This window comes from Andrographis paniculata, unplaced genomic scaffold (assembly GCF_009805555.1).
Source record: "Andrographis paniculata isolate CXL003 unplaced genomic scaffold, ASM980555v1 Contig80END, whole genome shotgun sequence".
In the NCBI taxonomy this organism is placed as follows: domain Eukaryota; kingdom Viridiplantae; phylum Streptophyta; class Magnoliopsida; order Lamiales; family Acanthaceae; genus Andrographis; species Andrographis paniculata.
Genome location: NW_026137618.1, coordinates 1,027,455 through 1,053,947, shown reverse-complemented (window position 1 = coordinate 1,053,947; position 26,493 = coordinate 1,027,455). Strand labels below are relative to the sequence as shown.

The window sequence follows — 26,493 nt, the reverse complement described above, 5'->3', positions numbered from 1 at the left end:
ATAACATGGCCATACTTCTTGCAATAATTGCAACTCTTATGCGCGTTCGATCCCCTCGACTTAGACCGAGATTTTTTCTTGCCTCCATCAGCTTTCAACATAGACCTTCCCCTCACAATCAAACCTTCATCGTTGTCATTCGATTGGCCACCATAATCAAAATTTTCTTTCGACAACAAATTTGATTTAACTTCATCAAATCGAAGAGTTTCTTGAGAACCATAAAGCATTATTTCTCGAAAATGCTTGTAGGAAGGAGGTAACGAGACAATCAACAACACGGCTTTATCTTCATAATCAATTGTAACATCCAAATTTTCCAAATCCATGAGGATTGTATTAAATTCATTGAGATGAGATTGGATCGGAGTATCTTCGGGCATTCGAACTGTATAAAGGCGTTCCTTTAAACAAAGTTTGTTGGCGAGAGACTTCGTCATATACTGCGTCTCCAGCCTCAACCACATCCCTCGTGCGGTGGTCTCATGAGCAACCTCGCGCAGGACTTCTTTCGACAACATAAGTTGTATTGCAGTCAATGCCTTCTCATCCAATTTAGCCCAAGCATCGTCATTCACCCCTGCATTCTCTTGTCCATCAAATGCCTTCTTCAATCCGTTCTGAACTAAAATCGCTCGCATCTGAATTTTCCAAATAGCAAACAAAATCTTGCCATCGAACTTCTCAATTTTGAATTTTGCAATTGACATCTTCAACCGTTGAATGCTCTGATACCACTTGTTAGGGATTTAAGCGCCTAAAGGTGCGATGAAATTGCAAAAGCAGATCGAAATACAATTGAAGCACAAACAAAATATTGCAAAATACGAAAAGAACACAAGATTTACGTGGAAAACCCAAAACGGAATAAAACCACGGACGATGAGTAATCCACTAGAAGAATCGAACTTTTTTAATGTTACAAATCAAATTATTAACATCTCTCAACCCCCAAAAACATCCCTTTATCAATATCTATGCAAAAGGGGAAGTTTTGACCTTCTAACATGGAAGGTAAATCAAATTGATAGAGATCACCAATATATGGAAGGACGGAGATATGGAATCTTAGGAAATCACTCATTGATCACGCCCATGACTCTAATGATTTGGTGCCAAGTCAACCTTGCCATCTTGGTCACGCCCGTGATTAAAGCCTCCAAAATATTCTGATTTGGCAAGATATATAAAATCAAATCCAAAATAGGAAAGTCCTCCTTGTCATGCAAATGACTAAGGCCACTGGAAACTTCTGGAAATCTTGCCTTGAAGAGAATTTGTGGTACAATCCCAAAGGAGATGTTGAATTTGACATTTTTAACATAAATATAGGTATACTAAATGTTGCATAGCGTATAAATAGATACAAAAGAAAGTTCCTCTTATATTTGTTGCATTGTATACTTATTTATTATTAATTTGATCTTGTGATTTTTCATAGTTGTGATTTAGGTAAATTAATAATCGTTAATTTTCATGACTAAGATTATTGTTGGGATTTATTTTGACCGAATTGTCCTCCAGCCTTTTGGACCCACTCCAGTGTCTGTTCGGTGAGTGACCTGCATCTCCGACCCAGTTCAGATGGACCAACCACCAATGTCTAAACCGTATCTCCTCATGAGTGAATCCCAGCCATTCATTTTACGGATCAGGTATGAGCCGTCCATCTTGAGTTATATATATAGTGTTGTCCCTCATTATACAGAAGTATAGATGTGCCACTGCTGAAATCTCTCTCTCTAAAATTTCGTCTCCCTCTAGCAAGTCTCTCTTCTCCAGTTGCCTTGTGTTCGAAGTTGGTCCTTTCCGGCCGATTTACCATAGAATGGAGAGGTGATTCTTCTGTGTGCCTTGGAAGTATTTGGTGAGGATTTCAACGATTCAATTCTCCTTAAATCGAATTGTTTTCAATAGTGTTAGGGTTTCTTGCTTTGGTGTTGTAGACTAGGTTTTCGGTGGGTGTCCGTTAGCCGTCGACCGTTGCACTACTGTCTTTTGTTGCTCTTCATCTATAAGAGTATACCTTGTAAAATCTGAGCTACAATAGTTTGTACGTTTGTGTTCCTACTGTGTTCTTGGGTCTTTTCGATTCTAATAAAATTTCTATTTAGTTTCTCTAATCTTGTTTTAGATTTACTTTTTAGGTACGATTCAAATGGATCTAAATTTTAAATACACTAGAGATTTGTTCAATATACTCAAAGCTGGAAAAAACTCAAAATTATTTTGGAGAATTAAGTAGTAGAGAATTCGGAGATTTCGCATTTGTGAACCATTATTCCCAGAGTGGAATCTAAACAAAAGGTTATGTTACTTTCTAAATCTACTCTTATTCGTGCATTTTCATTTCTCCTTTGATATACTAATGTTACTGTTACTCATTCAACTTTTAGCTACTATTGGACCGGATCTATGTTTTTGATAGTCAAGATTTTTCTTATATAATCGAGGTCGGACAAAAACAAAAAATTAATTTGGAGAATTCACTAGTCTAGATTCGATTCATTGTTGATATTTCCATTCATTTTCATTTTAGGTACGACTCAACTGCATCTCATTTTTCGATACACTCGAGATCTTTTCAATATAGTTGAGGTTGGAAAAAACTCAAAACTAATTCCGGAGAATTAAGTAGTGGAGAATTTCAAGATTTTATGTTTTAGATTGTTTTAGATCCATGATTTGCAGAGTGGCTTCTAAACAAAATGCTATGTTTCTTTTTCAATCTATTCTTATACATGCATTTTCCTTTTTGGCTTTGTACATTTTTGGTATTTTTATTCATTCAATTCTTCGCTACGATTCGAGTAGATCTAAGTTTTTGATGAAATCAAGATTTTTTTTCCATATACTCGAGGTTGGATAAAACCGCAAAATTAGTTCGAAGAATTGAGATGGTGAGAAATAGAAGTACTGTTGATATCGCTATTCATTTAGTTTTTAGGTATGATTCAATTGGATCTAAGTTATTGATGAGCTCAAGATATTTTCAATATACTCAAGGTTGGACAAAAATCAAAATTATTTCGGATAATTAAGTAGTCGAGAAATTGGAGATTTCACATTTTAGATCCATTATTTGGATAGTGGAATTTAAAAATAAAGTTATGCTTATGTTACAAACTATTTTTATGCATGCATTTTCATTTCTGGTTTGATACATTGTTCGTATTGTTATTCATTCAATTTTTAGCTACGATTCAACTGGATCTAAGTTTTTGATATACTCAAGATTTTTTTCGATATACTTGAGGTTGGACAAAAACTGCAAACTAATTTGGAGAATTGCGTAGTTGAGAACTCAATACATTGTTGATATTATTATTCATTTAGTTTTTAGGTACGGTTCAATTGGATCTAAGTTTTTGATACACTCGAGAATTGTTCAATATACTCAAAGTTAGACAAAACTCAAAATTATTTCGGAAAATTAAGTAGTTGAGAATTTAGAGATTATGTATTTTTGATCCATTATACTCAGAGTGGCATCTAAACACAAGGTTATGTTGCTTTTTGAATCTAAACTTATTCATGTGTCTTCATTTCTCATTTGATATACTAATGGTATTGTTACTCATTCAACTTTTAGCTACTGTTCGACCGGATTTATGTTTTTGATATATTCAAGATTCTTTTTATATACTTGAGGTCGGACAAAAACTAAAAATTAATTTGGAGAATTGACTAATCTAGATTCGATTCATTATTGATATTGCCATTCATTTACTTTTTAGGTATGACTTAACTTCATCTCACTATTTGATACACTAAAGATTTTTTCAATATAGTTGAGGTTGGAAAAAACTCAAAACTAATTCCGGAGAATTAAGTAGTCAAGAACTTCAAGATTTTATGTTTTAGATTGTTTTAGATCCATGATTTGCAGAGTGGCTTCTAAACAAAATGTTATGTTTCTTTTTCAATCTATTCTTATACATGCATTTTCCTTTTTGGCTTTGTACATTTTTGGTATTGTTATTTATTCAATTCTTCGCTACGATTTGAGTAGATCTAAGTTTTTGATGTAATCAAGATTTTTTTCCATATACTCGAGGTTGGATAAAACCTCAAAATTAGTTCGGAGAATTGAGATGGTGAGAACTAGAAGTATTGTTGATATTGCTATTCATTTAGTTTTTAGGTATGATTCAATTGGATCTAAGTTATTGATGAGCTCAAGATATTTTCAATATACTCAAGGTTGTACAAAAATCAAAATTATTTCGGATAATTAAGTAGTCGAGAAATTGGAGATTTCACATTTTAGATCCATTATTTGGAGAGTGGAATTTAAAAATAAAGATGTTTATGTTACAAACTATTTTTATGCATGCATTTTCATTTCTGGTTTGATACATTGTTCGTACTGTTATTCATTCAATTTTTAGCTACGATTCAACTGGATCTAAGTTTTTGATAAACTCAAGATTTTTTTCGATATACTTGAGGTTGGAAAAAAACTGCAAACTAATTTGGAGAATTGCGTAGTTGAGAACTCGATACATTGTTGATATTATTATTCATTTAGTTTTTAGGTACGGTTCAATTGGATCTAAGTTTTTGATACACTCGAGAATTGTTCAATATACTCAAAGTTGGACAAAACTCAAAATTATTTCAGAGAATTAAGTAGTTGAGAATTTAGAGATTATGTATTTTCTATCCATTATACTCAGAGTGGCATCTAAACACAAGTTTATGTTGCTTTTTGAATCTAAACTTATTCATGTGTTTTCATTTCTCATTTGATATACTAATGTTACTGTTATTCATTCAACTTTTAGCTACTGTTCGACCGGATTTATGTTTTTGATATACTCAAGACTTGAGGTCGGACAAAAACTAAAAATTAATTTGGAGAATTCACTAGTCTAGATTCGATTCATTGTTGATATTTCCAATCATTTTCATTTTAGGTACGACTCAACTGCATCTCATTTTTCGATACACTCGAGATCTTTTCAATATAGTTGAGGTTGGAAAAAACTCAAAACTAATTCCGGAGAATTAAGTAGTGGAGAATTTCAAGATTTTATGTTTTAGATTGTTTTAGATCCATGATTTGCAGAGTGGCTTCTAAACAAAATGCTATGTTTCTTTTTCAATCTATTCTTATACATGCATTTTCCTTTTTGGCTTTGTACATTTTTGGTATTGTTATTCATTCAATTCTTCGCTACGATTCGAGTAGATCTAAGTTTTTGATGAAATCAAGATTTTTTTCCATATACTCGAGGTTGAATAAAACCTCAAAATTAGTTCGGAGAATTGAGATGGTGAGAAATAAAAGTACTGTTGATATCGCTATTCATTTAGTTTTTAGGTATGATTCAATTGGATCTAAGTTATTGATGAGCTCAAGATATTTTCAATATACTCAAGGTTGGACAAAAATCAAAATTATTTCGGATAATTAAGTAGTCGAGAAATTGGAGATTTCACATTTTAGATCCATTATTTGGATAGTGGAATTTAAAAATAAAGTTATGTTTATGTTACAAACTATTTTTATGCATGCATTTTCATTTCTGGTTTGATACATTGTTCGTACTGTTATTCATTCAATTTTTAGCTACGATTCAACTGGATCTAAGTTTTTGATAAACTCAAGATTTTTTTCAATATACTTGAGGTTGGAAAAAAACTGCAAACTAATTTGGAGAATTGCGTAGTTGAGAACTCGATACATTGTTGATATTATTATTCATTTAGTTTTTAGGTACGGTTCAATTGGATCTAAGTTTTTGATACACTCGAGAATTGTTTAATATACTCAAAGTTGGACAATAACTCAAACTTCTTTCAGAGAATTTTAGAAGTCAAGAATTTGGAGATTACGCATCTGTGATCCATTATTCGCAGAGTGGCATCTAAACACGAGGTTATGTTGCCTTTTCAATCTATTCTTATTCATGTGTTTTCATTTCTCCTTTAATATACCTATGGTATTGTTCCTCATTCAATTTTTAGCTACTATTGGACTGGATTTATGTTTTTGGTATACTCAACATATTTTTTTTTTTTATATACTTGAGGTCGGACAAAAACTAAAAATTAATTTGGAGAATTGACTAGTCTAGATTCGATTCATTATTAATATTGCCGTTCATTTACTTTTTAGGTACGATTCAACCGTATCTCACTTTTCGGTACACTCGAGATTTTTTCAATATAGTTGAGGTTGGAAAAAACTCAAAACTAATTCTGGAGAATTAAGTAGTCGAGAATCTCAAGATTTTATATTTTAGATCATTTGAGATACATGATTTGAAGAGTGGCTTGTAAAATCAATGTTATGTTTCTTTTTCAATCTATTCTTATACATGCATTTTCCTTTTTGCTTTATACATTGTTGGTATTGTTATTCATTCAATTCTTCACTATGATTCAACTAGATCTAAGTTTTTGATGTAATCAAGATTTTTTCCGATATACTCGAGGTTGGGTAAAACCTCAAAATTAATTTGGAGAATTAAGATGGCGAGAATTAAAAGAATTTTTTATGTTGCTACTCATTTAGTTTTTAAGTATGATTCAGTTGGATCTAAGTTTTTGATGAGGTCAAGATATTTTCAATATACTCAAGGTTCGACAAAAATCAAAATTATTTCAGATAATTAAGTAGTCGAAAAATTGGAGATTTCACATTTTAGATCCATTATTTGGAGAGTTTAATTTAAAAATAAAGTTATGTTTCTGTTACAATCTATTCTTATACACAGATTTTCGTTTATGGTTTGATACATTGTTGGTATTTTTATTCATTCAATTTTTAGCTACGATTCAACCAGATCTAAGTTTTTGATATGTTCAAGATTTTTTTCGATATACTTGAGGTTGGATAAAAACTCCAAACTAATTTGAATAATTGCGTAATGGAGAACTCATTACATTGTTGATATTACTATTCATTTTGTTTTTAGGTACGATTCAATCGGATAGATGTTTTTTATACACTCGAGATTTTTTTTGATATACTCCAGAGTTTTTATGATATACTTGTGGTTAGACAAAAACTCCCAACTAATTTGGAGAATAGCGTATTTGGGAACTCGATAGATTGTTGAAATTACTATTCATTTAGCTTTTAGGTACGATTCAACTGGATTTAACTTTTTGACACACTCGAAAATTGTTCAATATACTCATAGTTGGACAATAACTCAAAATTCCGAGAAGTCGAGAATTTTGAGATTACGCATCTGTGATCCATTATTCGCACAGTGATATCTAAACACAAGGTTATGTTGTTTTTTCAATCTATTCTTATTCATGTGTTTCCATTTCTCCTTTGATAAACTAATGGTATTGTTATTCATTCAACTTTTAGCTACTATTGCACCGGATTTATGTTTTTGATATACTCAAGTTTTTTTTTATATACTTGAGGTCGGACAAAAACTAAAAATTAATTTGGAGAATTGACTAGTGCAGATTCGATTCATTATTGATATTGCCATTCATTTACTTTTTAGGTACGATTCAACCGCATCTCACTTTTCGATACCCTCAAGATTTTTTCAATATACTTGAGATTGGAAAAAATTCAAAACTAATTCTTGAAAATGAAGTAGTCGAGAATTTCAAGATTTTATGTTTTAGATCGTTTTAGATTCAATATTTGCGGAGTGGCTTCTAAACACAATGTTATGTTTCTTTTTCAATATATTCTTATACATGCATTATCCGTTTTGCTTTGAACATTATTGGTATTGTTCTTCATTCAATTCTACATTTACAATTTGACTAGATCTAATTTTTTTGATGTAATCAAGCTTTTTTTCCATATACTCAAGGTTGGATAAAACATTAAGATTAATTCGGAGAATTGAGATGGCGAGAATTCAATTCAATGTTGATATTGCTATTCATTTAGTTTTTAGGTATGATTCAGTTGGATCTAAGTTTTTTATGAGGTCAAGATATTCTCAATATACTCAAGGTTAGAGAAAAATCAAAATTATTTTGGGTAATTACGTAGTCGAGATATTTGAAATTTTACATTTTAGATCCATTATTTGGAGAGTGGAATTTAAAAATAAAGTTATGTTTCTGTTACAATCAATTCTTATACACGGATTTTCGTTTCTGGTTTGATACATTGTTTGTATTGTTATTCATTCAATTTTTAGCTACGATTCAACCGGATCTAAGTTTTTGATATACTCAAGATTTTTTTCGATATACTTGACATTGGACAAAAACTCCAAACTAATTTGGAGAATTGCGTAATGGAGAACTCGATACATTGTTGATATTACTACTCATTTAGTTTTTAGGTACGATTCAACTGGATTTAAGTTTTTGATACACTCGAGAATTTTTCAATATACTCAAAGTTGGACAATAACTCAAAATCATTTCGGAGAATTTTAGAAGTCGAGAATTTGGAGATTACGCATCTGTGATCCATTATTCGCAGAGTGGCATCTAAACACAAGGTTATGTGGTTTTTTCAATCTATTCTTATTCATGCGTTTTCATTTCTCATTTGATAAATTAATGGTAATGTTATTCATTCAACTTATTGCTAGTATTCGACCGTATTTATGTTTTTGATATACTCAATATTTTTTTTTTATATACATGAGGTCAGACAAAAACTAAAAAATAATTTGGAGAATTGACTAGTCTAGATTCGATTCATTGTTGATATTGCCCTTCATTTACTTTTTAAGTACGATATAACTGCATCTCACTTATCGATAGACTCGAGATTTTTTCAATATACTTGAGGTTGGACAAAACTAAAAAGTAATTCCTGAAAACTAATTAGTCGAGAATTTCAAGATTTTATGTTTTAGATCGTTTTAGATCCAAGATTTGAAGAGTGGCTTCTAAACATAGTGTTATGTTTCTTTTCCTATATATTCTTATACATGCATTTTGCTTTTTGCTTTGCATATTATTGGTATTCTTATTCATTCAATTCTACGCTTACGATTAGACTAGATCTAGTTTTTTGATGTATCAAGCTTTTTTCGATATACTCGAGGTTAGATAAAACCTTAAGATTAATTCGGAGAATTGAGATGGCGAGAATTCAATTCGTTGTTGATATTCCTATTCACTTAGTTTTTAGGTATGATTCAGTCGGATCTATGTTTTTTATGAGGTCAAGATATTTTCAATATCACTACAAAAAAATAATATATTTGTAACAGAATTCCGTCCCTAAAGTTCACGTAGCTAACGTAATTCCATTCCTAATTCTGTCTCTAATGTCATTAGTAACGGAAAAAGTAGATTTAGAGACAAAAACGTTTTGTTACAAAAATGATTTTTTCTTGTAGTGTATACTCAAGGTTGGAGAAAAATCAAAATTATTTTGGGTAATTAAGTAGTCGAAAAATTGGCGATTTCACATTTTAGATCCGTTATTTGGAAAGTGGAATTTAAAAATAAAGTTATGTTTATGTTACAATCTATTCTTATACACGGATTTTCATTTCTGGTTTGATAAATTGTTGGTATTGTTATTCATTCAATTTTTAGCTACGATTCAACCGGATCTAAGTTTTTGATGTACTCAAGCATTTATTCGATATACTTGAAGTTGGACAAAAACTCCAAATTGATTTGGAGAATTTCGTAATAAAAAATTCAATAAACTGTTGATATTAATGTTCATTTAGTTTTTAGGTACGGTTATATAGGGTCTAAATTTTTTATACACTCGAGAATTGTTCAATATACTCAAAGTTGAACAAAACTCAAAATTATTTCGGAGAATTAAGCAGTTGAGAATTTGGCGATTATGGGTTTTTGAGCCATTATAGTCAGGGTGCCATCTAAACACAAGGTTATGTTGCTTTTTCAATCTATTCTTATTTATGCGCTTTCATTTCTCATTTGATATACTAATGGTATTGTTATTCATTCAACTTTTAGGTACTATTCGACCGGATTTATATTTTTGATATACTCAAGACTTTTTTTTTATATACTTGAGGTCGGACAAAAGATAAAAATTAATTTGAAGTTGACTAGTCTAGATACGATTCATTATTAATATTTCCGTTCATTTACTTTTTAAGTACGACATAACTGCATCTCACTTTTCGATACACTCGAGATTTTTTCAATGTACTTGAGGTTGGACAAAACTAAAAACTAATTCTGTAAAATTAAGTAGTTGAGAATTTAAAGATTTTATGTTTTAGATCATCTTAGATCCATCATTCGTAGAATGGCATTTAAACACAAGTCTATATTTCTTTTTCAATCTATTCTTATGCTACATTTTCTTTTCTGCTTTGTACGTTGTTGGTATTGTTATTCATTTAATTCTTCACTACGATTTGACTAGATCTAAGTTTTTGATGTAATCAACAATTTTTTCGATATAGTCGAGGTTGGATGAATCCTCAAAATTAATTCGGAGAATTGAGATGGCGAGAATTAAAAGCATTGTTGATATTACAATTCATTCAGTTTTTAGGTATGATTTAGTTGGATCTAAGTTTTTGATGAGGTCAAGATATTTTCAATATACTAAAGGTTGGACAAAAATCAAAATTATTTCGGATAATTAAGTAGTCGAGAAATTGGAGATTCCACATTTTGGATCCATTATTTGGAGAGTGGAATTTAAAAATATAGTTATGCTTCTGATACAATCTATTCTTATGCATACATTTTCCTTTCTGGTTTTATACATTGCTGGTATTGTTATTCTTTCAATTTTTAGCTACAATTCAACCGGGTCTATGATTTTGATATACTCGAGATTTTTTTTGATATACTTGACTGTTTTTTCGATATACTTGACATTGGAAAAAAACTCTAAACTAATTTGGAAAATTGTGTAATTGAGAACTCGTTACAATTTTGATATTACTACTCATTTTAGTTTTTAGGTATGATTCAACTGGATTTAAGTTTTTGATACACTCGAGAATTGTTCAATATACTCATAGTTGGAAGTCGAGAATTTGGAGATTACCCATCTGTAATCCATTATTCGCAGAGTGGCATCTAAACACAAGGTTATGTGGTTTTTTCAATCTATTCTTATTCATGCGTTTTCATTTCTCATTAGGTAAATTAATGGTAATGTTATTCATTCAACTTTTAGCTAGTATTCGACCGTATTTATGTTTTGATATACTCAAGATTTTTTATTTTTTTTGTATATACTTGAGGTCGGACAAACACAAAAAATTAATTTGGAGAATTGACGATTATAGATTCGATTCATTATTGATATTGCCATTCATTTACATTTTAGGTACGATTCAACCACATCTCACTTCTCGATACCCTTGAGATTTTTTCAATATACTTGAGGTTGGAAAAAACTCAAAACTAATTCCTGATAATTAAGTAGTCAAGAATTTCAAGATTTTCTGTTTAGATCGTTTTAGATCCAAGATTTGCAGAGTGCCTTCTAAACACATCGTTATGTTTCTTTTTCAATATAATCTTATACATGCATTTTCCTTTTTGCTTTGCACATTATTGGTATTGTTATTCGTTCAATTCTTCACTTAAGATTCGACTAGATCTAATTTTTTGATGTAATCAAGCTTTTATTCCATCTACTCAAGGTTGAATAAAACCTTAAGATTAATTCGAAGAATTGAGATTGCGAGAATTCATATCATTGTTCATATAGCTATTCATTTAGTTTTTATGTATGATTCAGTTGGATCTAAGTTTCTATGAGGTCAAGATATTTTCAATATACTCAAGGTTGGACAAAAATCAAAATTATTTTGGGTAAGTAAGTAGTCGAGAAATTCGAGATTTCACATTTTAGATCCATTATTCGGAGAGTGGAATTTAAAAATAAACTACAATCTATTCTTATATACGGATTTTTGTTTCTGGTTTGATACATTGTTTATATTGTTATTCATTCAATTTTTAGCTACAATTCAACAGGATCTAAGTTTTTGATATACTCAAGATTTTTTTCGATATACTTGAAGTTGGACAAAAACTCCAAATTGATTTGGAGAATTGTGTAATCGAAAATTCGATACATTGCTCATATTACATTTTATTTATCTTTTAGGTACGGTTGAATTGGATCTAAATTTTTTATACACTTGAGAATTGTTCAATATACTTAAAGTTGAACAAAACTCAACATTATTTTAGAGAATTAAGTTGTTGAGAATTTAGAGATTATGTATTTTTAATCCATTATACTTAGAGTGGCATCTAAACAAAAGGTTATGTTGCTTTTTCAATCTATGCTTAGTCATGCGTTTTCATTTCTCATTTGATATACTAATCGTATTGTTATTCATTGTACTTTTAGCTACTATTCGACCAGATTTATGTTTTTGATATACTCAAGACTTTATTTTTTTTATATACTTTAGGTTGGACAAAAAATAAAAATTAATTTGGAAAATTGACTAGTCTAGATTCGATTCATTATTGATATTGCCATTCATTTACTTTTTAAGTATGGCATAACTGCATCTTAGATTTCGATACACTTGAGATTTTTTCAATGTACTTGACGTTGGACAAAACTAAAACCTAATTTTGTAAAATTAAGTAGTTGAGAATTTAAAGATTTTATGTTTTAGATCTTCTTAGATCCATCATTCGCAGAGCAGCATCTAAACACAAGTCTACGTTTCTTTTTCAATCTATTCTTATACATGCATTTTCCTTTTTGCTTTGTACATTGTTGGTATTGTTATTCATTCTATTCTCCGCTACAATTCGACTAGAACTAAGTTTTTTATGTAATCAATATTTTTTTCCATATACTCGAGGTTGGATAAAACCTCAAAATTAAGTCAGAGAACTGAGATGGCGTGAATTCGAAGCATTGTTAATATAGTTATTGATTTAGTTTTAAGGCACGGTTCAGTTCGATCTAAGTTTCTGATGAGGTCAAGATATTTTCAATATACTCAAGGTTAGACAAAAATCAAAATTAATTTCGGATAATTAAGTAGTCGAGAGATTGGAGATTTCACATTTTAGATCAATTATTTGGAGAGTTGAATTTAAAGAAAAAAAAAAGTTATGTTTCTTTTACAATTTATTCTTATACATGCATTTTCGTTTCTGCTTTGATAAATTGTTCGTATTGTTATTCATTCAATTTCTAGCTTTGATTCAACCGGATCTAAGCTTTTGATATACTCAAGATTTTTTTTTCGATATACTTGAGGTTGGACAAAAACTCCAAATTAATTTGGAGAATTACGTAATTTAGAACTAGATACATTGTTGACATTACTATTCATTTGGTTTTCAGTTACAATTCAACTGGATTTAAATTTTCGATACACTTGAGAATTTTTCAATATACTCAAAGTTAGACAAAACTCAAAATTATTTCGGAGAATTAAGTAGTTGAGAATTTGGAGGTTACACATTTGTGATCCATTATTCATGGAGTGACATCTTAACACAATGTTATGTTGCTTTTTGAATCTATTCTCATTCATGTGTTTTCATTTCTCCTTTGATATTCTTATGGTATTTTTATTCATTCAAGTTTTAGCTACTGTTCGACCGGATCTATGTTTTTTATATACTCAAGATATTTTTTACATACTCAAGGTCGAACATAAACTAAAAATTATTTCAGAGAATTGACTAGTCTAGATTCGATTCATTGTTGATATTGTCATTCATTTACTTTTTAGGTACGACTCAACTGCATCTCACTTTTCGATATATTTGAGGTTGGAAAAAACTGAAAACTATTTCTAGAGAATTAAGTAGTCGAGAATTTCAATGTATTTTTATATGCATTCTTGTTACTCTTTTGATTGATTGTTGATATTGTTATTCATTAAGTTTTAGGCTATGATTCAATTGGATCTTAGGTTTTAAAATACTCAAGGTCGGACTATAATTCAAATTTATTTTCTCTCTTTCTTGGGCAAATGATTGTCATATGTTTCTTAAATCCTTAATTAAGTAGTCGATAATTCAATGATTTCATATTTATATATATTATTTGGAGCGTTGAATAAAAACTCAAGATGATGTTTCATTTTCAATATATATTTTTTTATATGTTTTCCTTTTCTCTTTTGATGTTGTTATGCATTAACTGTTATTTGATTAGATCTAGCCTTTATATATATATATATATATATACATATCTATATACATTAAAGTTTATTTCAATACACCCCAAGTTTTACTAAAACTTAAAATAATTTTCCAAAATTAAAAACCAAAATTGGTGAAGATGGAAAAACCTTTATAATAAACTAGATCATAGAAATAAAGTAGAAGTTACATTAAACATAATATTTTGGGAGGAAAATAATTAACTACATTAAACATAAAGCCAATGCCTATTTATAGGCATAGTCTAAAATGGATAAAAATCAATAATAAGATAAAAAAAATAAATATTCCAAGCCGTAAATGTCAACTCGAGTTTGTGTAAGAGAAAACAAAAATGAGTCAAGATAATTTGTGTGTCACCCCGGCCCGCAAGCCCCGCTTGCCTGGATCATAGACTGACCCACAAGTCAGAGATTTTTCAGGAGGCCACCCATCCTTAAATTACTCTAAGATAAGCACGCTTAACTCTAGAGTTCTTTCAGTAAGGCGTTCGAAAAGAAATATGCACATTGTTGACATGAGTAGTATATTCAACCAATTTATTTACTATTCAATCTTGGATGGCCTGGCACCGGCTCATCCACGTGGGTTGGGCTAGCACCGGCCCAACATCGGGGGTATTACATCCACCCGCACTTAAGAATGAAACGTCCATGTTGCACCCCAATGATCTATCAACTGCTAGGCCTCTATGGGGATACTATGGTCATGTATCTTGACTGCGATGATGTCAGTATTCCTATGGAGATTATTTCGCCGACGGATAAGATCCTTCAGCACTATAGGGTCTCGATTGCATCACGATGTCATTGTTGTAATATAGAGGTGGAGACTATTCTACATCTCTTTATTGGTTCGGCGGTTGCTTGGCGAGTGTTGGAGCATTTTATGGCGCTTTTCAGGCTATCTTTGCCAGAAACACATACACTGCATCTATTTGTGTCTCATGGAGGCTTTCTTCGGTATATTCTCAAAGTATTAGAGCTTATGTTCAGTTGATGATACTATAGTTCATTTGGATTGCTCGGAATGATGCGTAGCACAGCGGGCTTCGCGCGTCTTCTTGCAAATTAATTCACACTTGCAGACTCTTTGGCGTGCTATGATTCTTCTACGTCGACATTGGGAGTGCGATTTTCATATAGCTAATGGGCTTGGATTTTGATATCCCACTCTGATTCCTCAGCCTCCAATTATAGTGCGTTGGGAGGCACCGTCTCCGGGATGGTTCAAGCTTAACACAGATGGTGCTTCGCTTGGCAATCCGGAGTGGTAGGTATTATCCGAGATTCAGAAGGAGCAGTACTCATAGTGTTTCAGACCCTGATTCTGTAGGTGACGAACACTTTGGCAGAGCTTACGGAGATTCAGACTGGAGTTTGGATAGCGATTGATCAAGGACTGATGCCGCTATGGATTGAGACAGATTCGACAACATGCATCTCTTTGATCTCCTCCGAGACAAGTGACTGGACTCTCCAGCGATGCCTTATGTGTATTTGATTGTGGCTTAGGGATGCAACTTTGCAGATATCTTATATATATATGGAGGGGAACTCTGTCGCAGATGCCTTAGCGACTTTAGCTGTTTCTCTTCCAATTTGACAGACACTTCTCCCGAAAGATATCCCTTCATCGACTAGAGGCCTCTTTCGAGCGGATGCAGATGGTCTCCCAACTTCTCATTTCAGGTAGCAGGCTTCACCTATTTACTTGTCTTTGGGACACTTGTGCTTAGAATTGATAGGCTTGTTGGTGTTGATGCCTTAGGCATACCTAGGCTTGTCTATCTGTTTTCCTGGCTTGGACTATATAGCTTGTATCAGCAGAACTACGTATGACTTGATCCCATTCAGGTACGTAGGCAGCCCAATTTGGGCACAACCTTTGCTAGAAAAAGAATAAAATAAATTGCTAGGCTTCTCAACAGTCATGTTAACAATTTTGGGTTGTCGCAGGTCGGCTCTGATATCAACTGTGACACCCCGGCTTGCAAGCTCCGCAAAGCCGGGCATGTCAGGATCATAGACTGGCCCCACACAGGTCAACACGACTCATTTCAGCGTGCTTCTGTCCTACTACCACGCATCGTGGGAGATTTCTTAGTGGTCACCAATAGTCAATACAACTACCGAAAGGGAATGTGCACATTGCTTACATGAGTAGTCTATTCAATCTATTTAATTAGTATTCAATTTCGGATGGCCTCCCACCGGCTCATCCACAGGAGTTAGCCTAGCACCGATGCAACTCCGGAGGTATTAAAAACATCAGCAGTTTGATTGTTGGAATATACGGGGCCTAACTTGACGTTTCCATAAGTAATATGATGATTAACAAGATGCCAATAAATCTCAATTTATTTGGTGGGCTCATGAAAAATATCATTGTGAAAAATTAGGATAGCACTTCTATTGTCACAATGCAAAGGAATAAGAGATGATTGCCATACTTCAAGGTCATCAAGTAATCAACAAAACCATAGGAGCTCAAAAGTAGCATAAGTAAGGGAACGATATTCGAATTTAGTACTGGAATGAGAGACAACTATTTGTTTCTTTCTACACCAGAAGACAAAAGAATCACCAATAAATAAGCAAAAACCAGTGGTGGGGCGACGATCCGTAGGATCACTTGCCCAATCAGCATCAGAGTAACCAGATAAAGTTAAAAAAGATTGATTTGAGAAGCAATAGTGTTCCCTTAACACAACGAAGAATACGCAGAACTGCAGAGTAGCGAGTAGTGCGAGGTGCATACATGAATTGACTAGCAGATGGACAGCATAAGCAATATTAGAATGAGTGACTGTCAAGTAAATTAATATGCCAATAAGCTGGCGATAATGAGAAGGCTCTTCAAGAAGAGTCCCATCCATTGATATAAGACAACATCCAACATCGAGGGGTGTCAAATCTATCTTGCATTAGTGAGACTGGAATGATACAACATATCAAAAGCATACTTAGCTTGAGACATGTAATATAGATTAGAACCATCAAAAAACTCAAGACCCAAGAAATACCGAAGATGGAAAAGACTTTTCATATCAAAATTCTTCCAATGGTAGTTATGTAAATCAAATACGCTAGATTCATCATCTCCAATGAGGATCACATTATCAATATAGAGAAGTAACACAATGATACCATATATACTTCGTTGAACAAAAATGGCAGAGTCGTGCGAACTAGAAGTGATGCCAAACTGAAGAAGAGCTGAACTTAACTTGGAAAACCAAGCATTAGGAATTTGTATTAAGCCATAAAGAGCACATCATAACTTGCAGACTTCAGAAGAAGGAAAAGAACCAATAGACAATGCCGTATAAACCTTCTCAAAGAGATCATCATGGAGAAGGTCATTCTTGACATCTAACTGCAAAAGAGACCACTAACGAACAACTGCAATTATAATTAAACAACGAAAAGAGGTAAGACGTGCCACCAGAGCAAAGGTTTCCTCATAATTAATGTCAGGTTCATATTATTAGCCTTTCATAACTAAACAAGCCTTATAACGCTCAACTGACACCATCAAACATAGTTTTAATATTTAAAATCCATTTGCAGTCAATAGGTGTTTTCTCTGGAGGTAAATCAACAAAGACCTATGAATGAATCTTCTCTAAAGTTTGCGATTGTTGAGACGTATTTTTTGCCACAACATATCATAATTTTATTCATTAAATAAACTACGCCATGTATAGTTATCATAGTAGGAAATAATGATAATCACGCAAATGAGTAGGTTGATGACTTACTTGATGTGGTCGATGAGATATGACATGAATGAAGGTAAACCAAAAAGAGATAATGGATGGAATGTAGACATGATAGAAATATTACACTATCTCAAAATGTAAATGATAATAGATACGCAACTAGTTAGAGATCAAATCCCAAAGCCTATAACCTTTGTGGACTATCCCATAACTAATAAGACAATATAAACATGCATGAGGTTCCAATTTGAAACGTTCATGCAGAGGAATAAGGATAAAACCAACACCATTGAATGGACGGATGAAGTAATTTTGATGTGTTTCAAAAAATATATCCATATAAAGTGGGAGTAATCATGTATGAATATGACATAATAATGACACTCACTTATATAGGGAACAGAGAATGACTCTAAATATCAAAATGAACCAAAGAAAACGGTTTACTTACGATCTACACATTTGTCGAAAGGATAAGGCTGATTAATTTTCCAAATGATAGTGTAAGCAGTCAAATGACTCAAAACTAGTAGAACCCAAATGACCTTTATTAAACAGAGACTGAATTTTAGATGAAGATGCATGACCAATACGAACGGGCCACTAGAGACTAGGAGAATAAAGGATAGTAAAGGGAGTATGAGTAGCAAAAGCAAAAAAAATACGGGGAGCAATTTTCAAAGATTGTACCAGAAATCGATAACCCACCTTTAGACCTCTCTCAAGAATTTGACTCGTACATTGATCCTGAACCTGCACACCTGTAGAGGAGAAAGTAACAATAAGTCTCTAGTCAATTAATTGGTCTCTTGATACATGATTTATAGTCAACTAGAGAATGCAGTAACTATATGCAAGATGTGTAAATTGTAAAGATACAGATCCATAATGAGTGATATCCATGCAGCTCACATTACTAGTCTGTATAGGTGATGAAGATGACGCAAGGTACGCACCGGTCAAGACACCAAGTGTAGGTGTCATATGATTGCAACGACCAAAATCAAAGGACTACATAAAATGGCCATGACATGAGAGAAACTGGAAGCAAGAACTTAGATGCGTGAGAGTCATGATATTCTAGAGGGTTGCAGATGCAGGGTGATAAGAAGACCGAATATTTGACGCATTCCGAAGTGGTCTAACATGATAATTCTGAATGGCATGACCTTGACGATGAAAGTAACAGTACTCCACCGATATAATACAACAATCGGTAGATTACAAAACAGGATAGAAAAATCCAAAAAAACTGTCATAAAAATAAAATCCAATGACAGCATGATGTCGAGGAGGATGAGATGAGGCGGCAAACAAAAGATGGCGGCGATTGATGTCCGGGTGGCTCTCACGCACCGGTCAAAGTTCTAGTAGTGTGAGAGTTGACCCGCGCATGTGACCTATATGCGCCGCTGATCGGCGAGATTTTTCCGGAGAAGGGTCGGCGGACGACGAGGAACACAGTGGTTCCGGAGGTGAGAGTCAGTGATGGCCGGAAGTCGACGAACATAATCTATTAGCTCTCATATCATTTAAAATTTTGAGAGGAAAATAATTAATTGTACTAATAATAAAGCAAAGACCTATTTATAGGCATAGTCCAACATGGATAAAAATAAACAATGAAATAGAAAAATAAATGTTCCAATGATTAAATGTAAATCTTTTGTGAAATTTATTCCATGTATGCAGTTATCTTTTGAGAACCGAAGAAAACAGGAATTCATCATCCTTTGTACAATTTTTACAAACTTGTAAGTATTTTTTTTGTTTGGTATATTTGAGTGTGTTTGTTTTGTGTTTGGTGCATTTTCAATGTTAGATAAAAGGAAGTGCATCAGTAATATAAAATATAATATTTTATATTGAACTTTTGGTTTTTTAGTAGATATAATATATTATATAATTTGTGTAAAAATATTTATACAGGATACTTTTATAATATTAATTGGAAAATCTATTCAAACATTTTGGGTTCAGTGAGAAAACTCATTATTTTTCTTTGCAATATCTTAAAATATGGTCCATGATGTAATTGTTTTCGATGGTTCGTAGAGTTTTCATATACGGTCTTTCTTTTTCTCAATCTGAAAATATAATTCTATAAAATAATTAATTATTAGATGGTGATGATAAAGAATCATTGTTAAAAGATGACTTTTGTAATAATTATAGTTGAAGTTATCGCACTAAACCAGTAATTCGTGGAGTATGTATTTGTTTTTTGAAGTTTTTTTTTTTTTTTTGCTATTTTATAAATATTAACAAATTTTGGATTTTTAAATAATTATTAGATTATAACTTTTAATTAAAAATTAGATTCAATGATGATGTTTTCTCAAGGAAAATTTATTTAATATCCAAAAATTTAATCGGAAAAGAAAAGAAACATATTGGTCTCTTGATTTCTATTCTTACATATAATAAAGATATCTATTTTCTTTGCTTTCTGTTGATTTCCCAACCACACCTAGCATTAAAGCATATGTTCATCGTTTATAAAACAATGACAATTTTTTTTGCATTCATTTTGGTGATATATATGTCTGTAAAGATTAGCTTTATGTTTGATTTCTTTGAGCCTACAAGATTGATCCAAGTTTTTGACAATTTATCCAGGGTGATCATAACTGAAGTTTAGAGTTCCATTTTCATTAATTGTGGTTTTTGGTAAATTATAAGGACGATGATGTTCAAAACATCAAAACTGCTTTAATTGCATTAGTTTCGAGGACATAGGGTAAGAGAATTTGGTTGGATTAGTTTTGTAGTATCAAAATTGATGGAAAAAAAAGGGTATGCCCTCGTAAATCTTAAGAAAAAAATAAAAAATTCTATAACGGAATATTCATATTTTGCAGAAAAAAATAGTTTGAGATCATAAAAAGAGAAGGGGAGAAGGGTTTTATGGAAACCTTAATCTTGATTGAAGTGGCATATTATCATTTTTTGTTTTTTGGAAACCATTGCTATGTATGAGATTTACTAAAACTTTGTACTCTCACTTTGCTTAGTACATGTTTTAAATGGGAGGGAGTTGCTATATAGAAACAAGATAGGCTTGACAAATTCTACAAATTGTTTCGATATGTTCATGAAATTTTGTTAAAATAGCATAATATAAATTAATTTATTCATTTATATTCATGATATGTTATTTATCTATTTGATAGATGAATTTTAGGGTGTGTTGACTTGTGATTTGGTTTTATTTTGATGTTTGAGATCTAGATAGTTTTGGTAAAATAATATTAAAACTGAATTCAAAGCCACAAGTAAAATATGATTCTTATATAATTAATTTCTGTAGCTTTTCCGGTCATATGATTTATCTTTGTTTTTTTTAATGCTGGCCACAATTTGAATTATACTAAGTTATTTTTGGGACTCTTATGTTTATTAAATCTAGAATCTAGAATTGAGTGAGTATTAGGATATTTCAAACTACATGCTTCTAATCTAGGAGAGGCAAATAATATTATTTGATCTTGAGGTGAATATTTTTCAATCTATTTTCAGATTCCTTTTTATTTTTCGTTTGATACATTGTGCCGTTATTGTTATTCAATTAATTTTTTTCTATGCTTAACAAAAAAACTCAAATCAACGAGATTGTGAAAATAAAGTAAATATTTTAGGGATTGTTAATGTCATTTTTATCAACTCATATATTCTAAAATATTCCATTTCTGCAGTATTCTTGAAACAAGTTTGAAGGCAGAGAAAGACACAACAAATTCTCTTAGAATTTGCTGAGATTTCAATTTCTAACGTAATGGTAAGATTTTTTATTTTATTTATTTTTTAAATATTTATTTGTATTTACAATTTCTTAAAATAATATTGCTTTTGATGGGTTTAAGGTAGCTATTGTAATGGGCTGGGTCTAAGTATTTGAGAAGACATCAAATATAACTAGATTTGAATATTTGTAACCAGTTTAAATTTTGTATCCCATTAATATAGTATTGTCAAAAAGAATATATTAATTTTTTTTAATGTAGATTGTTATTTTAAGATAAAATACAAATATTTGTCTTTTAGTAATATATTGTAAAAATTTGTCAAAATATTTAAGATATTTATTATTTGCCTCACTTAGGGTGTGTTTCTTTTGGTTGAGTTTGAAAAAAATTAATTTGAGTTTGATATTAAAATAATATTTGATGGATGTTTTGTGAGAGGAAAAAATGATTTTTTTTTTTTTTATTCGGGAAACGAAAAATCCAAATAGTAAAATTTGGGAAAATTTGGGTAAAGAAACATACCCTCAGTTTTATTTGGACAAAGATTAAATATTTTTTTGTTATCAATGTCACAACTTTTTTATGATATCAGATAACTTATTAGGTCTATTAGATATATGTTTGGTATAAATTAAAGGTAGAATATTCCTATGTCAAATAATCTATTTGTAGTTTGTGAATTCAATTGTCTATATTGCATGTTGGATTGTTTTGTTATTTTCTTATTTTTGCAATCATCTATTATAAAACTAAATGTCAGAACCATTATTTATACAAACACAAAATAGAATGCAAAGCTAATTAGTTTTACAAAAATTATCTGTTATAATTTATTTTTTTTTACCCCATTACTTTTAAAATTTTGCAATGATCATAATCAAACTATGCATTGAGAACATTCCAATTGAGTTCAAATTAGCTAACATAAATGATACATTTGAACCAACAAACGACATCATGAGCTCAGAATCAACAATAGGAATCTACAACGGAGTTATTGTAGTTAGAGACGAGAGAAAGGATTCTCCATGAAGGCACGAGGGGAATGGCAGAGCCATCTTACTACGAGATGAGAGAAGGAAATTGGTGTTACCTGCACTGAGGATTGATAGAGTTCTTCTGTACGAGATAACACCGAAGATGCTGGAGATCCCTTCTGGTGCATTGGAAGGATTAGTGCAGCTGAGATATGGTCGACAGGGATGAAGTGGCCCATCACTACCCAACACCACCCATGCGGTGATGTTTTAATGTTTGCCTTTTTTCCTTTTTTGTTTGCTTATCAATAAAATCTTCAAGGGAGAAAAAATGTACCGTTATGATTTCTCTAACATGGTTGTAGATTCTGAAATGGAGAGCCATCGTGTTCTTGAAATGACAAGATGCAATGACCAACCTGAAACAGGAGATGATCTTCCCACTACAATTGGATTTGACGATAAGGTGCCAATAATTCTATTGGCTCCCATTTGTTATTGAATGCTTCCCGTGAACAATATCTTCATTAAATATGCATTTCTAATCTTATATTCGATATTGAAATTGAACTTCCATGAGCTGCAGGTTAATGAAGAGCTGCAAGCAGCTCAAAATGAAGGATGCACCGGCGAAAACCACGACCTGTCCTATATGGGTAGTCGAAGATTGATTTGAACGTCCTGCGCTCATGTGGAGCTTGATGCATACCAGGTTTTGAGCTCGTGGGTAAGTATATTGTTGTTGAAGCTATACCTGCTTCCATTTCGAGAAATATAATCATCATCATATCGGCAATTGCTTTCACTTTTGTAGGTGGACAATGCTTGTTTCTATAGCTTTGAAGAGGTAGATGATCAAGAAGGTAATGGCTGACTAAATAAAATTCGAACATTTGAAATCACTGATTGACAGTCTCATATTTGCGTCTCTGATTTTAGAGAAAGTAACTGAAAATGAGAGGAAAATGTTGCAGAAGAAAAGCAGCATGGCAAGATGTAGTCTTCTGAAAAAGAATTCACGAAATTTAGAGTATTTGAGGAATCGAGCTCGTACTTATGCTATAATTTTTTGTAATAAGTGTGCACTGTCGGAACTAGACTGCCACTCCAACCAGGATAATTCTGACAGCCCCCTCCGATACGGAGGCTCTCCTTGAAGAATGCCATGAAACTGACGATTTGGAAGGAGATTCGGGGGATAGTGTCAGCAGCAGCAGTAGCACAGGACGAGGCCAAAACGATTTGACATCTCCAAGTTTCTAGAAGAATCCATTCTCGGACCACCATCTGGGACAATGCATACCAGTGAAGCTGAAGACTACCCTGCACTTCCGAAGAAGTTCGGTTTTGAAGACAATGTCGTGCCACTGACAGAAGAGGAGCAGAGAGAAGCTGAGTTGATGAAGGAAATGGTCGATTTGATTGATGAGTTGAATTTTAACCACGCTATGGTAGAAATGGGGACAATTACCGGCCGTGAGGTTAGTCATTTAGTTTCAATAGAAAATAACTGATTAGACACGGATTCAGAACTTATTCAGCACTATTTTAATTCAGAAAGCAATATTATAACTAGCGTTGCATTTACGGCCTGCAGGCTGTTCAAGTGAATGAGTAGGAGGAGGAAGACACTCAGGAGCGCAGATGTGCTCGAGCGCTGCAGAAGCACAGAACAGATGCCTCGACTGCTTGCATATCAATTCCATCTGTGGGCACTTGCGACTTGCATTTTTAGATGAGGTAAGGATGAATAGACGCCAAAGAAAATCCATTTACATTTTTGGACGAGGTAAGGATGAACGGCATCGCGGAGAAAAGTGCGTGATATTGTCCGGGACGTTGTTCCAAAACAACTTCAAAGAGCTGTTCAACACCCTGAAGATCGTACGCCCATAGATCTGGGCCTGCTTTACTTCCCGGAGCAATCAATCATGTAGTGGAGAGGCTTAAAGTCTCCATCGCACCGTTTGGGAAATGTCCTACAAAAGAGACTGTGTCATGCTCCTGAAACCAACTGGATTGCAAAAGAAACTGATCGACAGGTTGGAAGGGGTACTGTTATGTTAAGGAAACAATTTAAGAGTGAACTTGGATTCTCTTTTGTATCTGTTAATCCTTACCCGGTTTTCAAGACCGGGGCTATCAACCACTCAGCCATCTCTCCGAAAGACATCACCCAAAAATGCAAGTCGCAAGTGCCAACCAATCGAATTGATATTCGAGCAGTCGAGGCGTCAAAGCTCATTCCTGGCGAAGCGTCAAAATAAAATTCATCCTCGAGTTTGTCCACCTCATACTAGTATGATGCTGAATGAAAAAGTGCTCATCTTCAGCTATTACATGTGGAATCCACACCCCACCCCACCCCACCCGCACTCTCCTTCTTTATTCCCCAACCGATTCTCATTCTCTTTAGAATGCATTTCATTTCATTATTAGTACTCCCTTACACAACCCAAATCCAATAAATTAATTCATTTCCCCTACACGTTTTCCATTCTCCTTTCTTCTTTATGTGAAGAATCTCAACTTGCTCGTTTCTGCACTCCTTTTCTCCAATTTCTCCTCAATTCAGGTTTCCTTTAATTTCCTAGCTAGCTCTTTGTCCTAACCTCAATTTTCGATTATTAATGTGTTCGCAGGTTGTTTGATTTGATTTTTTTGTTTGTTGCGGACATACAGGAAGAGAGAGAGAGAAAGAGGAGCTTCCGAGGTGAAGAGATATGGCGGCGGAAAAGGAGACGGCCGCGAAGCTGGAGAAGAGCTACTACGATGTGGTCGGACTTTGCTGCTCGTCGGAGATTCCGGTGATCGAGAAAATTTTTGACCAGTCTTTATTATATTCCGCCCTTGGATAGGATGAAAGAGGGTCTGAACGCCAACTATCAGAATTTGTCTTCTGCTTTTCTTCGAACGAGAAGGATTATATCAAAGCAGCAGATGCCGGAGATTGAGGACAGGATTCTCGAAGATATGATCCAGCACACCAAGACAAAGATATAATTTAAAAGGTCATCCACCAGCCGAAGAACCCTGACTTGATCCAGTCCTTGGGCATGAGAGGTTGAGAATATTCCCGGGACTGGGAGTACGTATATATAAAGTTATGTGTTGAGTTAAAGTTTCTTCGAGGAAGCAAATTGATGAGTTGATTGATCATTTTTGTTTCGGAATTGCTTGGTTGATTTGTTGCAAGAAACAAAATGCGATTGATTGTGCAGTTTTTAAAGAAGTTGGGAATTATATTTTCTCTCTTATCATTCCGTAATTTTAACTTGTTTTATGGCATAAACAAACACTACAAAAAAAATATCAATTTTGTAACGAGATTTTTTTGTTCTTAAATCCACTTTTTCCGTTACTAATGATAACTTTAGTAATGGAATTCCGTTACAAATATGCTATTTTTTTATAGTGAAAATATAATTGATTGTCATTCCTATAGGTTTCTGATGATTTTGAAATGCAGAAATATGTAGAGTAGGTTGTGATTTGTATAGATTTATGATGAATTTTGTAACTTCTTAATTTTTTTTTTTTTTTTGACCGATTGTTAATTTGAATTGCTCTAAATTTGCACTAAATGTGTTCGATTGGATAGATTAAGTTATAAGATTTTAAGAATGTTCTCTTAATATTTTGACAGTGATTGTTTGTCAGTGTACTTTGTTATCCTTCTATTTAGATAAGTGTATTATATATAACAAAATTTTGAAATGATTTTTATCTTTTAGTTGTCTCTTGTTAAATTTTTTTGTAAAAATACTTTCGTTATTTAGTGATTTAGAAAAGGCAATGTATTGCTAATGGAAAAAGTTATGATGCATCCATTAAGTCAGACATGATGAATTGTGAGTGAAATGAGAATCCGTAAATATATATATATATATATTTCCTACTTATTTAATTGGTGATTTGTGTTTTTTTTTAATGTTTTTTTTTTAATAATAATTTGAAGGTGAAGATTTGTAAAATTAAACTACTT

At 32.6% G+C, this 26,493-nt stretch overlaps 1 long non-coding RNA gene across 8 annotated transcripts; it reads left to right on the top strand.

Moving 5' to 3' along the window:
• Window positions 1–1,724: 1,724 nt before the first annotated feature.
• Window positions 1,725–25,892, top strand: LOC127240842 (uncharacterized). Of its 8 annotated transcripts, none has more exons than XR_007836373.1 (10): window positions 1,733–1,867; window positions 5,810–5,884; window positions 21,481–21,563; window positions 22,499–22,770; window positions 22,874–22,974; window positions 23,095–23,235; window positions 23,323–23,371; window positions 23,448–23,989; window positions 24,106–25,083; window positions 25,191–25,892. It is a non-coding gene; the product is annotated as an uncharacterized LOC127240842 (long non-coding RNA). The 8 variants fall into 8 exon arrangements; XR_007836377.1 differs by adding an exon at window positions 19,478–19,539 and having other exon boundaries at window positions 22,499–22,974; XR_007836371.1 differs by having other exon boundaries at window positions 1,725–1,867; window positions 22,499–22,974.
• The last annotated feature ends 601 nt before the right edge of the window (window positions 25,893–26,493 follow it).